This window comes from Leucopleurus acutus, assembly GCF_964270905.1.
Source record: "Leucopleurus acutus genome assembly, chromosome: 3".
NCBI lineage: Eukaryota > Metazoa > Chordata > Mammalia > Artiodactyla > Delphinidae > Leucopleurus > Leucopleurus acutus.
The window spans coordinates 80,641,564-80,656,629 of record NC_139145.1 but is presented as its reverse complement, the minus strand read 5'-3'; the positions used below and the strand labels follow the sequence as shown (position 1 = coordinate 80,656,629).

Genomic DNA, 15,066 nt, shown 5'->3' with positions numbered 1-15,066 from the left:
TTCAGTGCTTGTGATTGGTCCCTTCATATTTTCTGTTTCTTCCTGATTCAGGCTTGGCAGGTTGTGCATTTATAAGAATTTGTTCATTTCTTCCAGGTTGTCCATTTTATTGGCATAGAGTTGCTTGTAGTAATCTCTCATGATCTTTTGTATTTCTACGGTGTCTGTTGTTACTTCTTCTTTTTCATTTCTAATTCTATTGATGTGAGTCTTCCCCCTTTTTTTCTTGATCAGTCTGGCTAATGGTTTATCAATTTTGTTTATCTTCTCAAAGAACCAGCTTTTAGTTTTATTGATCTTTGCTATCGTTTCCTTCATTTCTTTTTCATTTATTTCTGATCTGACTTTTATGGTTTCTTTCCTTCTGCTAACTTTGGGGTTTTTTTGTTCTTCTTTCTCTAATTGCTTTAGGTGCAAGGTTAGGTTGTTTATTCGAGATGTTTCCTGTTTCTTAAGGTAGGATTGTATTGCTATAAACTTCCGTCTTAGAACTGCTTTTGCTGCATCCCACAGATTTTCGGTCATCGTGTCTCCATTGTGATTTGTTTCTAGGTATTTTTTGATTTCCTCTTTGATTTCTTCAGTGATCACTTCGTTACTAAGTAGTGTATTGTTTAGCCTCCATGTGTTTGTAGTTTTTACAGATCTTTTCCTGTAATTGATATCTAGTCTCATAGCGTTGTGGTCAGAAAAGATACTTGAAACCATTTCAATTTTCTTAAATTTACCAAGGCTTGACTTTTGACCCAAGATATGATCTATCCTGGAGAATGTTCCATGAGCACTTGAGAGAAATGTGTATTCTGTTGTTTTTGGATGGAATGTCCTATAAATATCAATTAAGTCGATCTTGTTTAATGTATCATTTAAAGCTTGTGTTTCCTTATTTATTTTCATGTTGGATGATCTGTCCGTTGGTGAAAGTGGGCTGTTAAAGTCCCCTACTATGAATGTGTTACTGTCGATTTCCCCTTTTATGGCTGTTAGTATTTGCATTATGTATTGAGGTGCTCCTATGTTGGGTGCATAAATATTTACAATTGTTACATCTTCTTCTTGGATCAATCCCTTGATCATTATGTAGTGTCCTTCTTTGTCTCTTCTAATTGTCTTTATTTTAAAGTCTATTTTGTCTGATATGAGAATTGCTACTCCAGCTTTCTTTTGGTTTCCATTTGCATGAAATATCTTTTTCCATCCCCTTACTTTCAGTCTGTATGTGTCTCTAGGTCTGAAGTGGGTCTCTTGTAGACAGCATATATATGGGTCTTATTTTTGTATCCGTTCAGCCAATCTGTGTCTTTTGGTGGGAGCATTTAGTCCATTTACATTTAAGGTAATTATTGATATGTATGTTCCTATTCCCCTTTTCTTAATTGTTTTGGGTTCGTTATTGTAGGTCTTTCCCTTCTCTTGTGTTTCTTCTCTAGAGAAGTTCCTTTAGCAGTTGTTCTGAAGCTGGTTTGGTGGTGCTCTCTCAGCTTTTGCTTGTCTGTAAAGGTTTTAATTTCTCCATCAAATCTGAATGAGATCCTTGCTGGGTAGAGTAATCTTGGTTGCAGGTTTTTCTCCTTCATCACTTTAAATATGTCCTGCCAGTCCCTTCTGGCTTGCAGAGTTTCTGCTGAAAGATCAGCTGTTAACCTTATGGGGATTCCCTTGTGTGTTACTTGTTGTTTCTCCCTTGCTGCTTTTAATATGTTTTCTTTGTATTTAATTTTTGACAGTTTGATTAATATGTGTCTTGGCGTATTTCTCCTTGGATTTATCCTGTATAGGACTTTCTGTGCTTCCTGGATTTGATTATTTCCTTTCCCATATTAGGGAAGTTTTCAAGTATAATCTCTTCAAATATTTTCTCAGTCCCTTTTTCTCTTCTTCTTCTGGAACCCCTATAATTCCAATATTGGTGCGTTTAATGTTGTCCCAGAGGTCTCTGAGACTGTCCTCAGTTCTTTGCATTCTTTTTTCTTTATTCTGCTCTGCAGTAGTTATTTCCACTATTTTATCTTCCTGGTCACTTATCCGTTCTTCTGCCTCAGTTATTCTGCTATTGATCCCACGTAGAGTATTTTAAATTTCATTTATTGTGTTGTTCATCATTGTTTGTTTCATCTTTAGTTCTTCTAGGTCCTTGTTAAATGTTTCTTGCATTTTCTCTATTCTATTTCCAAGATGTTGGATCATCTTTACTATCATTATTCTGAATTCTTTTTCAGGTAGACTGCCTATTTCCTCTTCATTTGTTAGGTCTGGTGGGTTTTTATCTTGCTCCTTCATGTGCTGTGTGTTTTTCTTTCTTCTCATTTTGCTTATCTTACTGTGTTTGGGGTCTCCATTTTGCAGGCTGCTGGTTCGTAGTTCTCGTTATTTTTGATGTCTGCCCCCAGTGGCTAAGGTTTGTTCAGTGGGTTGTGTAGGCTTCCTGGTGGAGGGGACTAGTGCCTGTGTTCTGGTGGATGAGGCTGGATCTTGTCTTTCTGGTGGGCAGGTCCACGTCTGGTGGTGTGTTTTGGGGTGTCTGTGGACTTATTATGATTTTAGGCAGCCAATCTGCTAATGGGTGGGGTTGTGTTCCTGTCTTGGTAGTTGTTTGGCATAGGATGTCCAGAACTGTAGCTTGCTGGTCATTGAGTGAAGCTGGGTGCTGGTGTTGCGATGGAGATCTCTGGGAGATTTTCACTGTTTGATATTATGTGGAGCTGGGAGGTCTCTTGTGGACCAGTGTCCTGAAGTTGGCTCTCCTACCTCAGAGGCACAGCACTTACTTCTGGCTGCAGCACCAAGAGCCTTTCATCCACACGGCTCAGAATAAAAGGGAGAAAATGTAGAAAGAAAGAATTAGTAGAAGTAGAAAGAAAGAAATAAGGAAAGAAAGAAAGAAAGGAGGGAGGGAGGGAGGAAGGAAGGAAGGAAGGAAGGAAGGAAGGAGGGAAGGAAGGAAGACAAGAAAGAAAGACGATAAAGTAAAATAAAATTAAGATAAAATATAATAAAGTTATTAAAATTAAAAAATCATTAAGAGAAAGAAAAAAATTAAAATAAAACAAAAAACAACAAAAAAAACCCTGGATGGCTAGAACCCTAGGACAAATGGTGGAAGCAAAGCTATACACCATAAATCTTGCTCTCAAAGTGTACTCCCTCAATTTGGGATGATTCGTTGGCTATTCATGTATTCCACAGACATCAAGTCGATTGTAGAGCTTTCATCTGCTGCTTCTGAGGCTGCTGGGAGAGATTTCCGTTTCTCTTCTTCTCACAGCTCCCAGGGGCTCAGCTTTGGGTTTGGCCCCACCTCTGCGTGTAGGTCGCTGGAGGGCATCTGTTCTTCGCTCAGACAGGACGGGGTTAAAGGAGCCGCTCATTCGGGGGCTCTGGCTCACTCAGGCCGGGGGGGAGGGAGGGGCACGGAGGGCGGGGCGAGCCTGCGGCGGCAGAGGCTGGCGTGACGTTGCACCAGCCTGAGGCGTGCCGTGTGTTCTCCCGGGTAAGTTGTCCCTGGACCCTGGGACCCTGGCACCCTGGCAGTGGCGGGCTGGACAGCCTCCCCGGGAGGAGGGTGTGGATGGTAACCTGTGCTCGCACACAGGCTTCTTGGTGGCGGCAGCAGCAGCCTTAGCGTCTCATGCCCGTCTCTGGGGTCCGTGCTCATAGCCGCGGCTCGCGCCCGTCTCTGGAGCTCCTTTAAGCAGTGCTCTTAATCCCTTCTCCTCGCGCACAGGGAAACAAAGAGGGAAGAAGAAGTCTCTTGCGTCTTCGGCAGGTCCAGACTTTTCCTCGGACTCCCTCCCGGCTAGCCTTGGCGCACTAAGCCCTGCAGGCTGTGTTCATGCCGCCAACCCCAGTCCTCTCCCAGCGCTCCGACTGAAGCCCGGGCCTCAGCTCCCAGGCCCGCCCTCCCCGGCGGGTGAGCAGACAAGCCTCTCGGGCTGGTGAGTGCCGGTCGGCACCGATCCTCTGTGCGAGAATATCTCCTCTTTGCCCCCCCGCACCCCTGTTGCTGTGCTCTCCTCCGCGGCTCCGAAGCTTTTCCCCTCCGCCACCCACAGTCTCCACCCGCGAAGGGGCTTCCTAGTGTGTGGAAACCTTTCCTCCTTCACAGCTCCCTCCCACTGGTGCAGGTCCCGTCCCTATCCTTTTGTCTCTTTTTATTCTTTTTTCTTTTGCCCTACCCAGGTACGTGGGGGGTGTCTTGCCTTTTGGGAGGTCTGAGGTCTTCTGCCAGCGTTCAGTAGGTGTTCTGTAGGAGCTGTCCCACGTGTAGATGTATTTCTGGTGTATCTGTGGGGAGGAAGGTGATCTCTGCATCTTACTCTTCCGCCATCTTCCCGGAAGCCGCTAAACTGACATTAATGAACAAAGAAAAGGTGAGAAAGCAAAACTGAAATATCGTAATTAAATTTAAGTATTTTATCAAAGAAGGCCAACCTCACTATAACAGACATGCACACTCACACTTTGTTGTACAAGTTAGATAACTGTAATTCTGAAGACACTATACAACTGCAATTTATGAGATTACTATTTGGTAACTTCAGCTGTGTTGCGTAATTGATTATGAAATATTTATAAATTTGAAGGGTTTGATTTCTAGACTTCGCTGAGGAATCTCGTATATCAGTTTAATTGTAATCATAAACTTGACTCCTGCATCTGTATTCCCACATCCTAAGTTTCTGGATCATCTGAAGAGTTCCCCCATCTTCATTTCCACATAGAGGAAGGAGCAGATATTAATTGAGAATCAAGATTCCATTTATAAAACATGACCAACGTATTCTGTCCTGAGGAATATAATCCGGAGTGTTTTTACTTAGTTGTAATAACTGGTTTGTTGCAAGTGGTTTGACTTAGTAATACCATTTCTCCAGTACTCATTATGTGCTGGACTGGGTTAGTCAGGTTGTCTGTGCAGTGGTTCTCAAACTTGAGAGTACATCAGAATCACCTGGCGAGCTTGTTAAACCACAGATTTCCTGGGCTCCATCTCCATATTTTCTGAGTTAGCAGGTCAGGGGTGGGCCCTGAAAATTTGCATTTCTAGCCAATTCCCAGGTGATTCCCAGGTGCTTAACACAACAAAAGTTTGTCTCTTGGTTTCACAGACTCCCATGTGAGTGGGCAGCCCTCCTCCGTCTTATGGCTGTGCCACCTGTGCACACGGCCTCCAGGGATAGAAGAAGCACTGAACTTGTTGATCCGCCTGAGACATGGACCCCTTGGCTCCCCAAGGGATCCAGGAACCGGATTCCAGGAGCACTCTTTACGCCCAACAGGTACTTGCCATTCACTGTCTTTTCTCTGCACCACAAAGCTGAAAGGCAGTGTGTGCACACTGCATTCAGAGCTAAGAAAATTGAAGCTCAGAGAGACTACCTTCACAGGCCACACAGCTACTAGAGAAGGGCTGGAGCTGGGATGCGGCTGTCTAACTGCAGAGCTGCTGGGCTGTCCTCTTCAGAAAACCACCGAACTTGCTGAAGGGGCTAATTCAGTCAAGGGTTGGCACGGAGCAGGCTGTTCTATTGATGTTGGATGAGAAATTTATCCAGCATCAACAGAACAGACCCACAGTTGCGGGCCCACGGCAGGCTCCTTCCACAACTCCCTCTCTCCATATAGTTTGCAACTTGAGAGCCCGTCAGAGTAGCATGAAATAGCCGTGTATTTTCACAGTGGTGTATGCCCCTGCGGTGGCTAGATATTTTGAGGAAATGGATCCTGAAGAGGAGAAAGAGAAAGCGGTATTTAAACAAGAAACCTCTAAGAGATGGCAGAGGAAAGATCATCACAAGTACTTACCGATTCGTTTCTCAGTTTAAAACACTGAGGAGAAATTGAGTCAGCCCAGCTCTTCGTTTAGTCTGTCATTTTAAGAAACTTCCAGCCATGTACCTCTTTTCTCTTTACCTCTCTGTCCAAGCTTTACCTCACCATAAATAATGCAATTTTGTGTTTTAAATATAAATCTTTCTTTATACTGAAGTATAGTTGATTTACAATATTAGTTTCAGGTATACAACATAGTGATTCAATATTTTTATAGATTATACTCTAAAGTTGTTATAACATATTGACTGTGTTTGCTGTGGTATACAATGTATCCTGGTAGCTTATTAATTTTATACACAGTAGTTGGTGCCTTTTAACTCACTACCCCTATCTTGCCCTTCCCCTTCTCTCTCCCCATTGGTAACCATTAGTTTGCTCTATCTGTGAGTCTGTTTTGTTACCTTCATTTGTTTGTTTTATTTTTTAGATTCCACATGTAAGTGATAACACAGTATGTCTTTATCTGTCTGACTTACTTCACTAAGCATAATACCCTCTAGGTCCATCCATGTTGTTGCAAGTGGCAGAATTTCATATATATGTGTATATATGTATAAAACACATCTTCCATTCATCTGTTGATAGGTACCTGGGTTGCTTCCATATCTTAGCTATTGTAAATAATGCTGCTATGACCATTGGGGTACATGTATCTTTTCAAACTAGTGTTTTCATTCATTTTCTTCAGATATATACCCAGGAGTGGAATTCCTAGATCATATGGTAGTTCTCTCTCTTTTTTTATTTTTTGAGCAACTTCCATACTGTTTTCCATACTGTCTGCACCACTTTACATTCCCACCAAGAGTGTAACAAGGGTTCCCTTTTCTCTACATCCTCACCAACATTTTTTATTTGTGGCCTTTTTGATGACAGCCATTCTGACAGGTGTGAGGTGATATCTTATTGCAGTTTTGATGTGCATTTCTCTGATGATGAGTGAGGTTGAGCAACTTTTTGTGTGCCCATTGGCCACCTGTAAATACAAATCTTAATAGAGTGGACTGATGCACAGTGATGCCTGCATGTCCAAGCTCTCCCACAGATGTTATTGACTAGTTCTTCAATTCTAGATGCAAGTGTACTTATTTAGTACTGCTTTAAAACTTGATGTTTCAGGAGCTAATGATCCTATTTGTGAATTATGTAGTCTTTATCAGCCTTTCACCTGTTCATTCCTTTCTTTTGGTTGTTTTGCTCTTCCATAGAGCTTTTAAAAGAAGTTGGTATATTCATGAAGATAAAGCAAAGCTCATTCCTTCCATCCGCCCACCATGCGTGTTTTGAGTCTTTTTTAGTAGCTCTTACAGGAGAATCAGTGGACAAAGGGGTCTGAAATACAGACTGAAGATTCAAATTTTCTGTGGATTTACTTCATCCTTACTCTGTGACTGAGTGAGAATTTATAATATCTCTTTACCAGTTCTACCAATTCTATAGGTTAAATTTCATATATCAGTTAAACTTGCATCTGTTTCTTTGAGGGAGGGTCTGTAGAAATTTCTAAGGTGATAATCTTTTAGATAGTCTTTAAAAAGCATTGTTTAAACACTTCTGGGGACATCAAAAGGTTATGTTATCTGTAGCATTTCTTTCTTTTTCATTAATTTATTTACATTTTGGCTGCATTGGGTCTTTGTTGCTTCACGTGGGCTCTCTATTGCGGCAAGTGGGGGCTTCTCTTCATTGCAGTGCACGGGTTTCTCATTGTGGTGGCTTCTTTTGCTGCGGAGCATGGGCTCTAGGTGCATAGGCTTCAGTAGTTGTGGCATGCGGGCTCAGTAGTTGTGGCTCGTGGGCTCTAGAGCACAAGCTCAGTAGTTGTGGTGCATGGGCTTAGTGGCTCCGCGGCATGTGGGATCTTCCTGGACCAGAGCTCGAACCCGTGTCCCCTGCATTGGCAGGCGGATTCTTAACCACCGCGCCACCAGGGAAGTCCCTTATCTGTAGCATTTCATTTCATTTTGTTTAATGACAGAAAATTTGGTTTCTTCAGGTCTATATACTTGTTAAATATTAATAAAATGAACCCAATCCTAATATATGCCATTTAAAAAGAACCACAAATGGTCACTTCTTGGCCTTTTGGCTAAGATCAAGTGTAGTAAAAAGAACCACTGACGTGGTAAATATAAAATTAATTCAGTATAGGAACTTGTTACTTTTTGATTCAGAAAGTAAAATTAGCCACATTCTAAGTAAAATTAAGTATTGTGTATTTTTTTCAAACAGATATCATTAAACTGCTGAAAATGAATGTATTTATGTAGAAAGAATATTAAAATTTCCTGAAAATTACTGCAAATAAATAGGCACATTTTAACTGTACTCTGAAAATATAGTGATTAAGCTTTAAGGAAAATCACTTTATTAAATGTTGAGACGTCTTATTCATCCAGGTAGAACACTTTTAAGAAGGGCAGTTCTGCTTAATAAGTTTGGTTATGCTAGAGATAGTTTGAACCTTTAACAAAATTCTCTGACAGTGAGGCCAAAATAAGTGTATGTATGTTTTCTAGTGATCTAACTCTAATGGATTTATGGTTTATTAAACAGGCTCATGTCAAAGAACAGGGCTGAAGAAAAATGTATGGATCATAAATAAAGTAAAACAAAACATTTTAAAGTTAAAACAGACTAGAAGGAGTTTGTATTATATACCAAAGACTGAATTGATATCCAGAATATAGTTTATAAGAATGTCTATAAATCAGTAAGAAAAACACCAAAGAGTAGAAAAAAAATCTGTAAAGGTCATAAGCAGACCATTATCAAAAGAAGTTCAAAAAGAATGAGCAGGTATGTAAAAAAAAGATTCAGCTTCTCCAATGACCAAAGTTATGCAACTTGGTACAAAAATGAGATGCCATTTCACTCATCAGAATATAAATATGATGTCTGTGTTGGCGAAAGTGGGGCCAAACAATATACCAATGTAGGGAGTACTACCATTTCGGAGAACATTCTGGAACTATTTAGTAAATTTGAATTTTGCATATGCTAATACTTAACATTTTCACTTCTAGATATATTGCCTATAAAGTTTTTCACACATGTGTGTAAGGAGGAGTAGCAAAAATGTTTACAGCGGCATTTTTCTAATGGCAAAAGCAAAAAACAATTGAGACAGTTTCAATGTCTGTAAATAGAGAAAAGCATAAGTAAAAGATAGTTGGCCCTCGGTACCCTAGGATGTGGAACCCTTGGTTACAGGGGCCGATTATACTACACCATTTTGTGTAAGGGACTTGAGCATCCCTGGATTTTGGTGTCTTGTTGTCCATAGGGGTCTTGGAACCAGTCCCCTACTCATAGGGAGGGAAGACTGTATTGAGATGCCAAAATAACAACAGCACTTGAAGTGAATGAACTGCACCTGTATATATTAACACAGATCTTAAAAGAATACATTACAGCCTCACATATAAGTACGGAAAAAAAAAATCAGAGGTATAAGTTAAAGAGTGCTGTTGGGTGTCCCAGTCTTCCCTGGGTATCTCCTAACCCCGCCCCTTTTCCAGCATAGCTCATGCTTCCTAATTCCTGGAAAAAACCTTGCTCACTCGCTGCCTTTCCCACCACCACCTTCCTCCTCCCACTACCCCAGGGCTGGGCTGCACTGTCTGGCTGTTTGTATCACAGTGGCTGTTTTATTTGTGAGATCCTTAAAAGCATGGTCTATGCCTTTTAATTCTGAATCCCTAGCACTGAGCGCACTGCCCAGCACATGGAATAATGGGTGAACGAAGCAGATTGATTTAACTGACGGCACCAGGATTCATTTGAGGCAGCATGAACAGTGACATGGTGCACATAGAACAGAAGACAGTTACAGATTATCATTTTATTTCTTTGAAGGATCATCAATATTTTAAAGAAATTTGTTGTTTTCTAAGTACAAAGGATGTCTGAAGGTAGTTAAATAAATAAACCATTACACTGGAAACAGAAATGTCAACTGAGATCCAATTTACCAATTGGACCTATAATTCTTTTAAGGTCTGTTTTTAATACAAATTAAATTCTCAGCTACTTACCTCCCTTTTTCTCTATTCCATTTTCATATAGGAACCATCTTTTAGTTTACAAATCAAGGGTGTAAATACTGACCTATGTTTTTCTTGGAGTTAATTTTTCTTTACAGCTTTGATCATAACTAGATTGACTTCTTTAGTTATATCATTTGGGAAGATTCTTCGAAGTATGCAATCCATGTGGGCACTGAACTACTGATAACTGCCCTATGGGCAGGACCTGTCATTTGAGGGTGTTGTTTACCTAGGAGTAACAACATAGTCCATAACAATTCTGAACTTATGTATGGAGGACATTTTCATATGGGGAGCTAGTCAAAAGTCTTCCTGAAATATTGATGCATTTTAACTATTATCAATCAGAGTTATTGCTCCATCAAGACATAGGTCAAGGGCTTCCCTGGTGGCACAGTGATTGAGAGTCCGCCTGCCGATGCAGGGGCCACGGGTTCATGTCCCAGTCCGGGAAGATCCCACATGCCGCGGAGCGGCTAGGCCCGTGAGCCATGGCCGCTGAGCCTGCGCGTCTGGAGCCTGTGCTCCGTGGCGGGAGAGGCCACAACAGTGAGAGGCCCGCATACCGCAAAAAAAAAAAAAAGACATAGGTCAAATTCCACAATTCTACCACTTCCACTACTGCTGCTGCTACTACCACTCCAGCACTTTTGCTATTTACTAGTCTTTCTGCTTCACTCTGACTGTATACTCAAACGCACACACACATACCTCCACAACCACCCAAATTATGTTTCAGTGGGGTCTGATTTTAATAAGTATTGGTTTACCCATTAATTTATTCATTCATTCAACAGAGATCTGTTGAGTGCCTTCTCTCTACAGTAACCTTGTAGGTATTCACATACCTAGGTGAACAAAGGTATTCACCTACCTAGATCCAGAGGTGGGCAAAGCAAAGTCTCTCAAGAAGCTTACATTCTGTTGCAGGAGATGGATGAGCAAACAAATGGGTGAGAAAGTAATATAATTTTTAATAGTGGTGACTGCTATGAAGAAAAGTAAGACAGAGTAAGGGGTTGAAAGCGAGCCAGTGGGGAGTAGGAAGGGGCAGTTATTGTAGACAGCTTGTGCAGAAGCGTCTTATTGCTGCTGTAACAAAACTACAAACTTAATGGCTTAAAATGACACAGCTGCTTCCCAGGCACTTTGGTGAATCAGTCAGGGAAAAGGGCATAAATTCTAAACCAGAAAAAAATTGAGGTGTCCTCCTCCATCCTATGTTGAGGGCTGTGGTTGGGTAGTAAAGAGAGTTGAATATGATGCCTTCCTAACAGAAACCTTAGTAAAAGAGCTGAGATGATTTTGACTGTCTTTCTTTATTTCTATGTTTTTCCAACATAGGTAAAGGACAAAATGATGCATCCGAGTTGGGTATATAATCTTCCTGGCAGAGACCAGAGAAAAGTGTGTATTCCATAAAATAGTTTATTATATAGGATTATTCTTAATTTAGTTAAAAATCACTGTCATTTTGGTTTATCCCCCAAGATATTAAGGTAATTTAGCTATACAGAAATATTTTTGTAGCAGTATACTTTGTGATGTAATTTTACCTGCAAGTTAAATTGACCTGCCATGATTCTCCTGTTACACAATCTTATTGGTTGCTATTTCATCATCTCTATTTACATTCTTCTAGGATTTTTATATTTAATATTTTTTGTGATCTTGGCCGGCATTAAAATTAAGCTGATCAATCTAGCATTATAAGCATAATTTGTTTTCCTCTTTAAATTTAAAGGATTTCAGGAAAATGGTATTTTTTTTGTAGTGATCTTTAAGCAAAAATGAAACCAAGTGTTTGTATGAGCGTAACATACCTCATTACCTACAGAAATCATGCAATAATTATTAAAAAAATTATTTTCCATTTTCTTTTTGACACTCTTTCTTTTTAAACATGAAGTTGGCAACTTAGGTCCAAAGACAGTAAAAGTCAGAGTTTTGCAGCTGCTAGCCCCGTTTATGTGCTCCGGAGCTGCAGCTAACCCTACAGTATTGTTGGAAAAGAAAATGCTCTCACAGGGAATGTGCGAAAGACCTCCTGACAGGAGCGTCATGGATTAAATGCTGTATTCACGGCAAGGCTTCGTAAAGGCAGAGCATCAATCAAGAATTTAGTGGAGCAGGGGGAAAGGATTGCGTTTATCTTGGCAAGGTCTATGTTATCACAAAAGAAGACTGTGGGCCGGTGTAGACCATAACCATGCCTCCCGAAATTGCCGAAGTCAAGGAAAGGGTGTAATTGCCATAATTGTAAATAAGTGGCCCAGAGAAGTCTGTATTGTATCATAGGGGTTTTACATACATTTAGAACATTGAACAGATTGTTAAAGATCAATTGAAAATAATAGAAAAAGTATGAATGGGTAAATCAATAGCTGCCTCTGTGACCTTTCCCTTGAATCCTGCCATGGATGTAGCCTGGTCAGCTGGACACGAAGCAGTCTCCAGCAGTTGAGAAGCCATTCACACCCTTCAGAGGCTTGAACCTGGATTTTAACGGCTAATCTCAGTTATTATGAAGCCAGTCATTTTTGTTCTTGGGACAAAAGGGACTGGAAAGGAGACGACACTCTAAAAGTTTTACAGTAGAGATTGTGCTAGAGAGAAAGTCGAGGCAAGAAATAAAAAATGAAGAAGATCCAGAAAGGAGATGAGAAACAAAGGGGGAAATAGAAGAAAACACTGAATGCACTAAAAAGGACGAAGAAGAACCAGGAATCTTATCTTGGAAAAGTTAGGGAGAACGTGGTTTATTCCCATGTTAGTATCTAGAAAACAGCTAATATTTGGCTGTTCTCATTAGCTGAAATAGGCTGACTGCCAAATCTAGATGAAAAGTGAAAAATGTCATCGGTTATCCAGATGTTTCCAAATACCTGAATTTTTGACACCAAATAGATAAAACATCTCAATGATCAACTGAACTTTTTGCTTTGCTTGTATAGATGTTGACATCACGTGACAGCCAAAGATGGCTTGGCACCTGTCCACATAAAATATAAGATAGGTTTCCAACTTGAACCTGTTTAACATATAACAACACTCAGGCAGCCTCTATAAGCACGTGTTTGCTCTGGCTCTGACAGAGCACTGTGCCGCCACTGTCTTTGTATATCGGAAGGAGAATTAATGTTAAGCACATTGTCATTACCCATGAAAAAAGGTGACAGTGTTTTGAAAGATACTGCAAAATACTTGGAAAGAAGAAGAATGCCTCTTTTCAACAGATGATACTCACTCATGCTCAAGAATTTGAAAAATCTTTTTGATTTAATTCTAACCCTTGGGAATGGAGCTGGTGAAAAAAACACCTTAAAACGAGGATCTGCAAACCCTTTCGGCAAAGGACCAGAGAGAAAATATTTTGGGCTTTACGGCCCCTACCATCTCTGATGTTACTTCTAAACTCTGCTGCTGCACCGTAAAAGCAGCTGTCGACAGTACATACATGAATGAGCATAGCTGTATTCCAGGAAAACTTTACTTATGGACAATACAATTTGTATTACATGTAATTTTCATATCACAAAATATTCTTCTTTTGATTTGTTTGCAACTATTGAAAAATATAAAAACAATTCTTACCTGTCCAGCTGTATGAAAGCAGGTGGTGGGCTGACTAGTTTGCTCTGCCCTAAAATAGGAGAGATTTAGAGGAATAAAAATGCAATAATAATAGTAAAGATTTGCAGCATGTTTAAAATTTGCAGACACTATACTAAACCCTTCCCATGTTTGTTCTGTAGCAATTTAATCCTCAAAACAATACCATGAGATGGATACTCTCATTTCTTCAATAGACAAAGAGGAAATGAAAACTCAGAGATTTCGAGTAATAGAGCCACTGTGTACAGTTGTGTGGATTGCCTACTGCACATGGGTGTCTAGTCATGTGAGTGGGTGGGTGTGAGTCAAAAATGGGTCCTCACCCTCCTTGGGATTTCATCTGCCCAGAGGAGCGCCTGTTTCTAATTTGCCCGGAGGTCATAAGGGCCAGTCTTTCAAGTTGTTACATGCTCAGGTCTACGGTGGTGTGTAAGTGGCTGATCAGAATTTGAACCCAAGACTCTCCATCTAAAAACTCTGCTATACTGTTGAAGCAAATTCCTTGTGTCCTTTTGAATAGATTTTTATGTTCCAGAGGTAATTTTTGCACACATCTTGTTTGTTTCTTTATGAACTCTGTCTTCCTTCCTGAGGACTAACAGATGCAAGTTCTCTAAGGTGGCTTTGTTCCTGCAATTAGCTCTGTTTGTCTTTGTAGCTGCCTTTTGCGGCAGTGAGTCAAAGTGTCAGAGGACATAAAACAGCAGTAGCACCAAACGTTACAAGAATGAAAACATTCTGAGGATGGAAGCACTTGTTTTCTCTTCACTTCTGTAATTCTTTCCCAGCCCAAACCAAGACAACACATTTCCAGTGGGACTGAGGTGAACAGCAGCTTAAAATAGCAAACTACAGTGTAGTTCACAATTCTGGCCTGTAACGTTACTTAGATGGAGCGAACTGTCTTATGCCCAGTATGTTCAGATGATTGTGGGCTCAGCCAGATAGGACGCTACACCATAGTTCCCAGCTTGCCAAAAGGAATTCCACTCTTCCAAACATGTTCTTCCACTACCTTAGGCACGAATTTCTTTCTCCGTCTACCCCATGCAGGTCTTTACTCCCTTTTTTCCTGGATTACTGAAATGGCTTCTCATATACTCTGCCTCCTTCCAATCTCACTGGCTGTCAGTAGTTTTTCACATAATTTCATGCTCATCTTAGAACATAATTTTTAAAAAACAATTTCACAGTCCAGTTTGAGACTCTGGGTTGGCATCTGGTTGCCTATAGTATCCAGTGCAAACTTGAGCCAGGCTCCCGAGACCTTCTACAGGGCTGCCCACCTTTATTTTTCTGGTTATCCACTATTCCCTCCATTCATTCTGTCAGATTATCTCCTTCTTATCATCACCCTTGAATGCATATGCTCGCTCTCCATCTGAGTCCTGGCTCCAGCTTTGTACATCCTAGTGTTACACCGTCTTGCTGAGGTACCACGTCAGGTACCCACCTTCTCCAGAGGGCTTCTTGTGGGTCCCCAGCTCAAAGTCATATCTCCTACCCCACATTCTGTCATTTAACTGTTTTCTGTGTTTGCTGCTCTCAGATTCATTTTGTCTCCGAA

General features: G+C 40.7%; 1 long non-coding RNA gene across 1 annotated transcript in view; it reads left to right on the top strand.

Annotated features, from left to right (window-relative positions):
- The first annotated feature begins 2,614 nt into the window (after positions 1 to 2,614).
- Positions 2,615 to 15,066, top strand: part of LOC309960294 — a 254,176-nt gene continuing 241,724 nt past the window's right edge. Inside the window, exon 1 of the long non-coding RNA XR_014326126.1 lies at positions 2,615 to 2,850. This is a non-coding gene — a long non-coding RNA (uncharacterized lncRNA). The remainder of the gene's footprint in view (positions 2,851 to 15,066) is intronic.